The 7992-nt window shown below is 35.5% G+C and overlaps 1 protein-coding gene across 1 annotated transcript in view; it reads left to right on the top strand.

Moving 5' to 3' along the window:
* Positions 1 to 7992, top strand: part of csmd3b (CUB and Sushi multiple domains 3b) — a 417790-nt gene that overhangs the window by 15276 nt on the left and 394522 nt on the right. The window lies entirely within an intron of this gene.

A 7992-nucleotide genomic window follows, 5' to 3' on the forward strand; every position in this document is an offset into this window, starting at 1 on the left:
AAAAAATTCACTGTGTAAAATATAAATAAAAAAGAATGCAATCGTTTGCAACACTCATAAACTCATATTTTATTCATAACTGAAGACAGAAAATCTATAAAATGTTTAAACTGAGGTATTTTATTATTTTAATGAAAGTTGGAAACACAGCAACAGTTTGCTAGAAACAGCTTCAGGAACATCTGAAAACTAATCAGGTTTATGTGAAAAATATCAATAATTTGAGTATGGATATAAATGTTTTTTGATGTTATGGTTGGTGGAGGTTCACAACTCTGAATCAAGAAATTGTGGAACTAAGGATAACGTAAAATGGTTTCTCAACATGAAACTGTGAGGACTTTGAACATTTCATTATTTACAGTGCATAAAATCATCACAAGATTCTGTGAATCCGGAAATATTTGTGCGCTAGATATAAGGACAAAAATCAGTATTGTATGCCCATGATGGTCCTGCAGCACTGCGTTAAAAAGTCTGTTCTGGAAATCACTGGAACCCTTACAGAAATCACAGAATTCACTGTGCCATCAAAAATGCAGGTTAAAGGTCTTTCATTCAAAAAAGAAGCCACATGATCCACAGCCATCTTTCCTGGACCAAAGCTCATTTAAAATGGACTGAGGCAAATGTAAAACATTCTGTGACTAGACAAATAAAAATCTGGATTGTTTTTTTTTTTTTTTTTTTTGGAAAACATGGAAACTGGATCCTCTGGACTAAAGAGTACATGACCCATCTGTTTTGTTGTCAGTGCTCATTACAAAATCTTGCCTCTCTGATTGTAATGGTGTGCATTAGTGCCTATGGAATTAGTTACTTGCACATCTGATACTATGAATGCAAAAAAGTATATACAGATTTTAAAGCAATATATGCTCCCATCAGACAACATGCTTTGCCTTGTATAATTTAGCATACTGCACCTATTATAACAGCATCTCTTCATAATAGAAAGGTCTGGGTGCTAAACTGGCCAGCATTCAGACTTTTCCTCAACTGAAAATATTTGATGTATCATGACAAGGAAGATCCAGGACTGCTGAACAACTACAATCCTGTATCAGACAAGAGTGGAACATGCTTCTCCAAACAGTCTAACAGCTGGTCTCCTCGCCTCCTAGACGTTTACAGACTGTTTCTAAAAGAAGACAAGATGCTACATGGTGGTAAACATGGTCCCATACCAACTATTTTGAGACATTGCCATTTTTTAGTTAAAGTGGTACATGTTGTACCCTCAGCAAAATGTGGATTTATAAGATTTGCAAAACATTGCAGTATGTTTTTATTCACACTTACATTTGAAAAAACATACACAAAAAAGTCTAAAGTTAAATGCTGGCAACTACATATTATAAAATTACATTTTATTTATTATGTTACATTATGTGCTAATAAATGTTTTAACTTAAGAAAATAATAGAATAATATGGCAACATATGATATGATTTAATCTTCTTTTAAAGACCTTTCAATGTGGACTTGAACAGGAATTACTTAACATAAGAATATATTTAAAAGATAAAGAAAAACTCAGTAGTACTGGTAATTTGGTCTCACAGCAACTCCCAGCCTTTCCATAAAGTCTGTCAGAGGTAATTTACTGTATATCTTCCAGCAAACAAAGGAAGGAAAAGGCTATTCTAAGGAGTAGTCTATGTCCAAATGCCTGGTAGAGGTTGAGCTGAAATTAGTTTCTGAGATCAAAAGAAATAGAACGATAAAAGGATAAAAGGGTTTGAAAGATAAAAGGAATTGAGTCACTGGATCAGGATCACACCTTTGTAGAACTGAAATCAACAGAATTAAAATCCATTCGACCACAAGGAACGTTGGACTCCACATATGTCATGGAGGTCAGCGTGTTCAAAAGATGTTTCGCTCTACTTCACACAACTGATCAGGTTCAGTTTCACCAAAATTTCTTCTTCTTTTTTTTTCCCGGCCGCGCCACAGAAGTAATCAAAGCCTGCCTCCACAAAGGATCTCTGCTCAGTTGTATATCTGAAGTAAAAGTGTTTGCCATGTGTGTAGTTTGCCACTTATTTCATGATTTATTTTTCTGTTGGAGTTAACCGAGATAATGGGAAAAGAGGTGATGACACCGGGATACAAAACCAGCTCAAAGGTTGTTGGAATTTCTTTTATGTTCCTTATCTGTTCATTTGTTATTTATGAGACTAGGCTGTATGGACTACTTGTTATGCATGCTGGCTGACATCAAGGTTTGGAGGCAACGTTTGCTAAAAGTCAAACGTGAGTAAATCCTGCCTGCATGGGAAACAAGCCAGCTGAGCAATTTGTTCTGATCTCAAAGCCACTTTAACTCTAAATTAAAGGAGTAAACACACTAAATAAAAGTTCCATTTACTTTTATTTGCAATTTTCAAGCGTTTTGCAGTAGATATTGCAGTGTCACAAAATAAAACAAAGGTCGCTCTGATTAAGTGTTCAGATATTTAAAATGTAAAGAAAACCACAGAAAAGTTTATTTAATATAATTAATTTGATGCCCTTTGCATGTGCATGTAGTGTTTCACTTAAATGACTGTTCCCTTAAGCCTTCATGCTAGTCTGGTTAAGCCATTAACCTTACTCTGCAGTTCATTTTATGTTTTCAATTATGGTTTGAATATACAAGCCAGTTGTTTCCCCACATAATGAAATTGAATAGGATTATGGATTATATGGATAACATCCATTAATTTGTTCATTTGTCCTACAGATGTGTGTAAGACATTCTTAATTGGAGTTTGATGAATTTTGGAAGCACGATAGGCCTCACCGTTTAGACAAGCCGATCTAATAGAAAAGCTACAGATCAAACCAACGTCACATTTGTTACTGGTGCTCTGTCATTTGGACTGATAATGTGTTTTAGATACAAAAAGAAATTATTTTTGTTCATACACTGAATAAGAGGTCTGGTATTGCCATAAAAAGGCGAAGTATGTGGATTTATGTGTTGGCCATGTAGTTCGCACTAATCTGCCCACTATGGTCATGAGGGGCAGTAACTCAAATTAATGATGTAAATATTACCTTGAGAGAGTTGTAAGGATTTGTATAGAGCAATTCAGTTTCAGATGTTATCATACCTGCATCTCCTATCATCTCTTCCGATGGAGAGCAGATATGTAGATATTTAAACATGTTAATATATGTTTAAAACTATAGCTTTTTTATATTTTCATTATATTTTTTATTGTGTAAAATGTGTTTTGTAATACAGTGAAAGAAACAATATAGACACCAAATTGCTGCTCCAGTCTGCATGCCAAATATCCTTGGGCGAGATACTAACCCCAAGCTGCTCTCCGATGCATCCATTGGAGGATGAATGTTTGTGAATGTTAGACAGAAAGCAGTTACATGGAAAAAGCATAGCAAAAAGTGCGTGTATGAATGGCTTTGGATGGGGGAATTAGTCAAATTGCGTAAAGCGTTTTAAGTGCTCAGAGTAGAGAAGCGCTATGTAAGAACCCCTCCATTTGCCATTACAGTTGGTTCTGCATTTAAAGGAGTATAAAATTAATGATACTCGAATGAACGCAATTTAATCATGGCGCACATAAAAAATGTGTTTATTTAACATGTACGCATTGTGTTTATGCTTTTAAATCATTATTTCTTGTTTGTTTTATGTAAATGTGTTCGTTTGACATGATAAAGAATGAGTTATTTTACTTAAGAATTTAATTACGTGGAAATGTGTGCCATGGGTTAAATTGTGTTAAACCAAGAGAGTTGTTGAAGAAAACATGGTTGTACCAAATACTGACTTTCAAGTGTGTTGGAATTATAGAGATTCTGTTTTTGCTTTATGTACTTCCGTCTATGTTTGCATGTTTCAATAATATGCTGGACCTATTTCCCATTTTCCTAGAGAAATATAAATGAGGAGTGGCCCCAAAACTTTTGCACAGGCAGTGAGTACCAAATCTAATGAACTTTTTTATGGAGGGGGAGGGCTGCCATAATAAAATAAATAAATAAATCCACCATTAAATAATTAATTAATTAGTGCTCTCAATTAAATTTGAGCTGAATTAGTCTCTCATTTTTATTTTTTGATGTTCAGATGTTTCATACATGTTAGTTATAGCAGCTTTTATTCAATAAAATCAACATTAACAATTATGATGATTTTGAAAGTCTCCTAAAATAATAAAAAAAATATAACATCTAGTCTGTTGTTTTCTTTGATGAGGATTGCATGTGCAATGTTTTTAAGAGTGATCTGGGGTACAGTTTATTATTACCTGGACAATATGATATAAATAACATAATAGAGCCCACAATAAACATATCAACATATTAAATACACCTTGTATCGCCTTCTTCTGCTCTGCAAAATCTCAGACAAATATTATTAGCAGTTACTAGCAGTCCCTTGAATAGAGAGTACAGGCCATGTATTCTACCTATGGAAATTAGACAAAGGGGAAACAGGACAGATGCAAAATCCTGCAGAGATGTTGGTATTCACAGCAAAGGTGACAGGCTCAGGTATTATAAAAGCACTTCAACTTTTGAAGTACTGGCTTTTAAAGGATGCGGGGCCTCACAGACACTTGCATCACTATTGTCATGTAACTTTGCTCAAGTTTAGTGATTTTTAAGATTATTATAACAGTTAAATTACTAGCGTGAGAAAACACCCAGTACATCTTGTTAAAGCTTATTCCTCAGTTGCTTTACTTGGGTTCTACCAACACTGGTGTTCGATGAATCTTGGCACAGGGTGGGCTGGGAAGAATCCACCCAGTGCCTTGTTCATATCCCAGGTAAACCAAATCCTAGAATGCATTTGTGGGTCATGTTTGGAGGAACCTACTTGTGATATAATCAACCTTTAAATATGGCCTTTGAAGGGTGAAAGCCCTGAATTGGAACAAAGATTGTGTACTTGGTGTTGAGGAACAGCTACTGAAAGAATCAACTCCAGAACAAAGCAGTGGTTTTGATTATGCTAGCGTTAGCCTTTCCGTGTTCGATGGGTGAGGCTAACAGACAGAATAAATTCATAATGCACTGCAGCACAGGAACTGTGAAATAATTAATTCATTAAAACTTCATGTGAAAATACAGTGATGTCAGCAACAATATTGATAATGGGATGATCTTTTTTTTATGAGGAATTTAAACACTGGGTGAACTTGGTGTTAGAGATGGCATTTTGAAAGGTTGTCTTGCTGTCTTGTGGGCCTTGAGCAATAGTGGGAACCAGCTGTCACATTTGGTTTTACAGAGAATGTGTTTTTTATTGCTTTTGGAAATGTTATGTTGCTGTGGATGTGCGGTCACTCTGCTTAATGCACAATGATGGAGTGTCAAGTGAGCTTGAGCTCTGGACTATCTCTGCTTGAACTGCAAACTTCTGAGAATCTGTTGGCAAACGCAGCATTTTTATCATCGTGCTGGACAGGTTACAACACACAGAAAATTGATTGGCCTTAATTTAGTGCCTCATAAAAAGTGTAATCTCGTTTAGAATTCTGATTGACAACCATATCCACAGTAGATGAGCCGCAGGTGCATCTTCTTCACTATTTCAGAACATGCTATGCATGCTTATTCTCCTGGAATACTGAGAATGAAACAGTAAATCACAGGTAGTTTTTCATAAAACCAACTACATTTTTAGTCCAATATTTTTAGTCCATTAAAGTGAGAGAAGCTCACACATAGCCTTTTTAATGAATGTCTTCCACTGATGGTTTATTTGATTGAGTGATAGTACACTTTTGTTTTTGTTTTGATTGAAAATTGTGTGAAGCCCCACAGAAATAACTAAAAATTTTTGAAATCCGCTCTGAGATTGTTCTATATACAGCACATTCCTATGGTATTTGCTTATTGCTTAGCACAACTATTAAAACCAGATATCACATGAGTACATATGTACACGAAAAGTCTAAATCATGCAAAAGCGGAAATGTAAACATGTTGATTGCAGAGGTAGGGGTAGATGAAACTTTAATATCATTTTACAAAAGCTTATAATAATTTTGCAAATGTCATTTTAAGATTTCAGTGAAAAGAAAAGAAGTGAATGGATAGTACTTCCTGTTTGTTGTTGTCTGTGCCCTTGGAGGCAAGAGTTATGAAAAGGAACACCAGGGGAAATAGGTGTAGGAAGTACTTAGTACTGATGTAACTACGGTGGAAACAGCGTGAAGCTGAAATTATAATCGCACCTCCTCTTCACAGCTCAGTGGGCTTTCAGGAACCTGCAAAGATAACATTTACTACATACACATAGACAGAAACTCAAACACCCATGTAGAAAGCAGCTGATAGTCAGTCTGTATAAATACACACACACACACACACACACACACACACACACACACACACACACACACACACAAGCACAGAGGTCCTAATAAAGCGATATGACTGTTCAGTTTGTAGACATTAGTCAAGTGTCTTTTGCAGTTTGATTCCATATTGCAAATGGAAGTCAACATGTTATACTTTTTAATGTTATTTAGCATTGCAGAAGGAAATTCATTTTATTTATGCAATACAGTTTTTTACAGACGCTAGGACACATTTCTCAATACTTAGGTCACGTTTGCAAAACTCCTCACACAGTGAGCACAACAGAAGTCTATGTGGGCTAAACTGAGGACCGGTTATCATTGTTTTGGCACAAAATGCATTCAATGACTACATCTCTCAAATTTCATGAATTATCTTCTCACTCAGACACAACAACTGCCAAAAATCTTTGTACGGACAGGACATTTTGCATGTGCTTACATACTGTTTTCAAAACTGTTAAACTTATGGCCAAAACAATAACACAATGCAAAACTTGAAAAGACAGCAAAATTCAACAACAATATTTTATTGAAACATATTTTAAATCTAAAAATGCAGTTTAACCAGCCACAGCTTATTCTCATTGTAGATGAACATCTACACAGGTGTTACTCCTTCAATTTTTCAACTCCTTCAATTCTGGCATGCCAGAAGATTCTGTCCTAGGTGTATTGCCCTAGATGACATAAGATGTGATGTGGATGAGAACCTGTGGCCAAATGGAGAAGACCGAGTAGATTAGCATTACTATTGTATGTGTATCAGTGGATGGTGTGTATACAAATTCTTGTATTTTGGGATTACTTAGTGCAAAAAAATAAAAAATACATAAACAAATATTAACGAATTCTGCATGATGTCTGATTCATTCCAGTAACATATATTGAAATTATAAACAGAGATGTGTCCTTGTTTTACACAAGAAAACACTGTGTAATGCTACATGTTGTTAGTGTTTTTTAGGTCATTGTTTTGTGGGTGACAAAGTGTGTTTGTCGGCTGTCAACCTTTGCTAGTGTTCTGGAAGAATGAGGTTATTTGAGACCTGAATGAAGTGTTTTGGTAGTTGTAGTGCATTTTGAATGTGAAATGAACTGCTTTGCCAAGCTGACGGTCAGTTAGGAGGATTGTGTGAAGAGTTTTGCAAAAGTGACCTAAGTATTGAGAAATGTGTCCTAGCGTCTGTAAAAAACTGTAATACAGCTGTTGCCAAAATTTCCTAGACTTCTGTAAGCACATGCATGCATGCATTAAGTCTAATACTAATTTCTGTCTTCTCACTGTCTGAACCACCATTTGTAACCAAATCATATTTTCAAGGATGTAAAGCCTTGTCCATTCATCAGAAAAATGTAGAAGACAATGGCTAGAGCTTTGGCTCTCCAATCAACAACAGACATATGGTTTAAAATCACTGCCATTTACAGTTACAGCCCTACCTCGAAGTATTTAGTATTTGTTTATCTTTTGTTTTCTGCACTTATTTTCACCAGAAACAGAAACAGTTCTTCCAGCTCTTTTCCAACCATTCTAACAGTGTCATCAGCATGTTATCCATTGGTGATTGTTTGACCTGCAGTGCTGATGGTCGCCATTAGATTTTCCAGGTTTTCTCATATTGCTGTTCTAGGAAGATGTTGAATAGTGTAGGTGCTCTGT

This window comes from Rhamphochromis longiceps, linkage group LG22 (assembly GCF_057381845.1).
Source record: "Rhamphochromis longiceps isolate RC_006_pf linkage group LG22, R_longiceps_female_GT1.1, whole genome shotgun sequence".
Lineage (NCBI taxonomy): Eukaryota > Metazoa > Chordata > Actinopteri > Cichliformes > Cichlidae > Rhamphochromis > Rhamphochromis longiceps.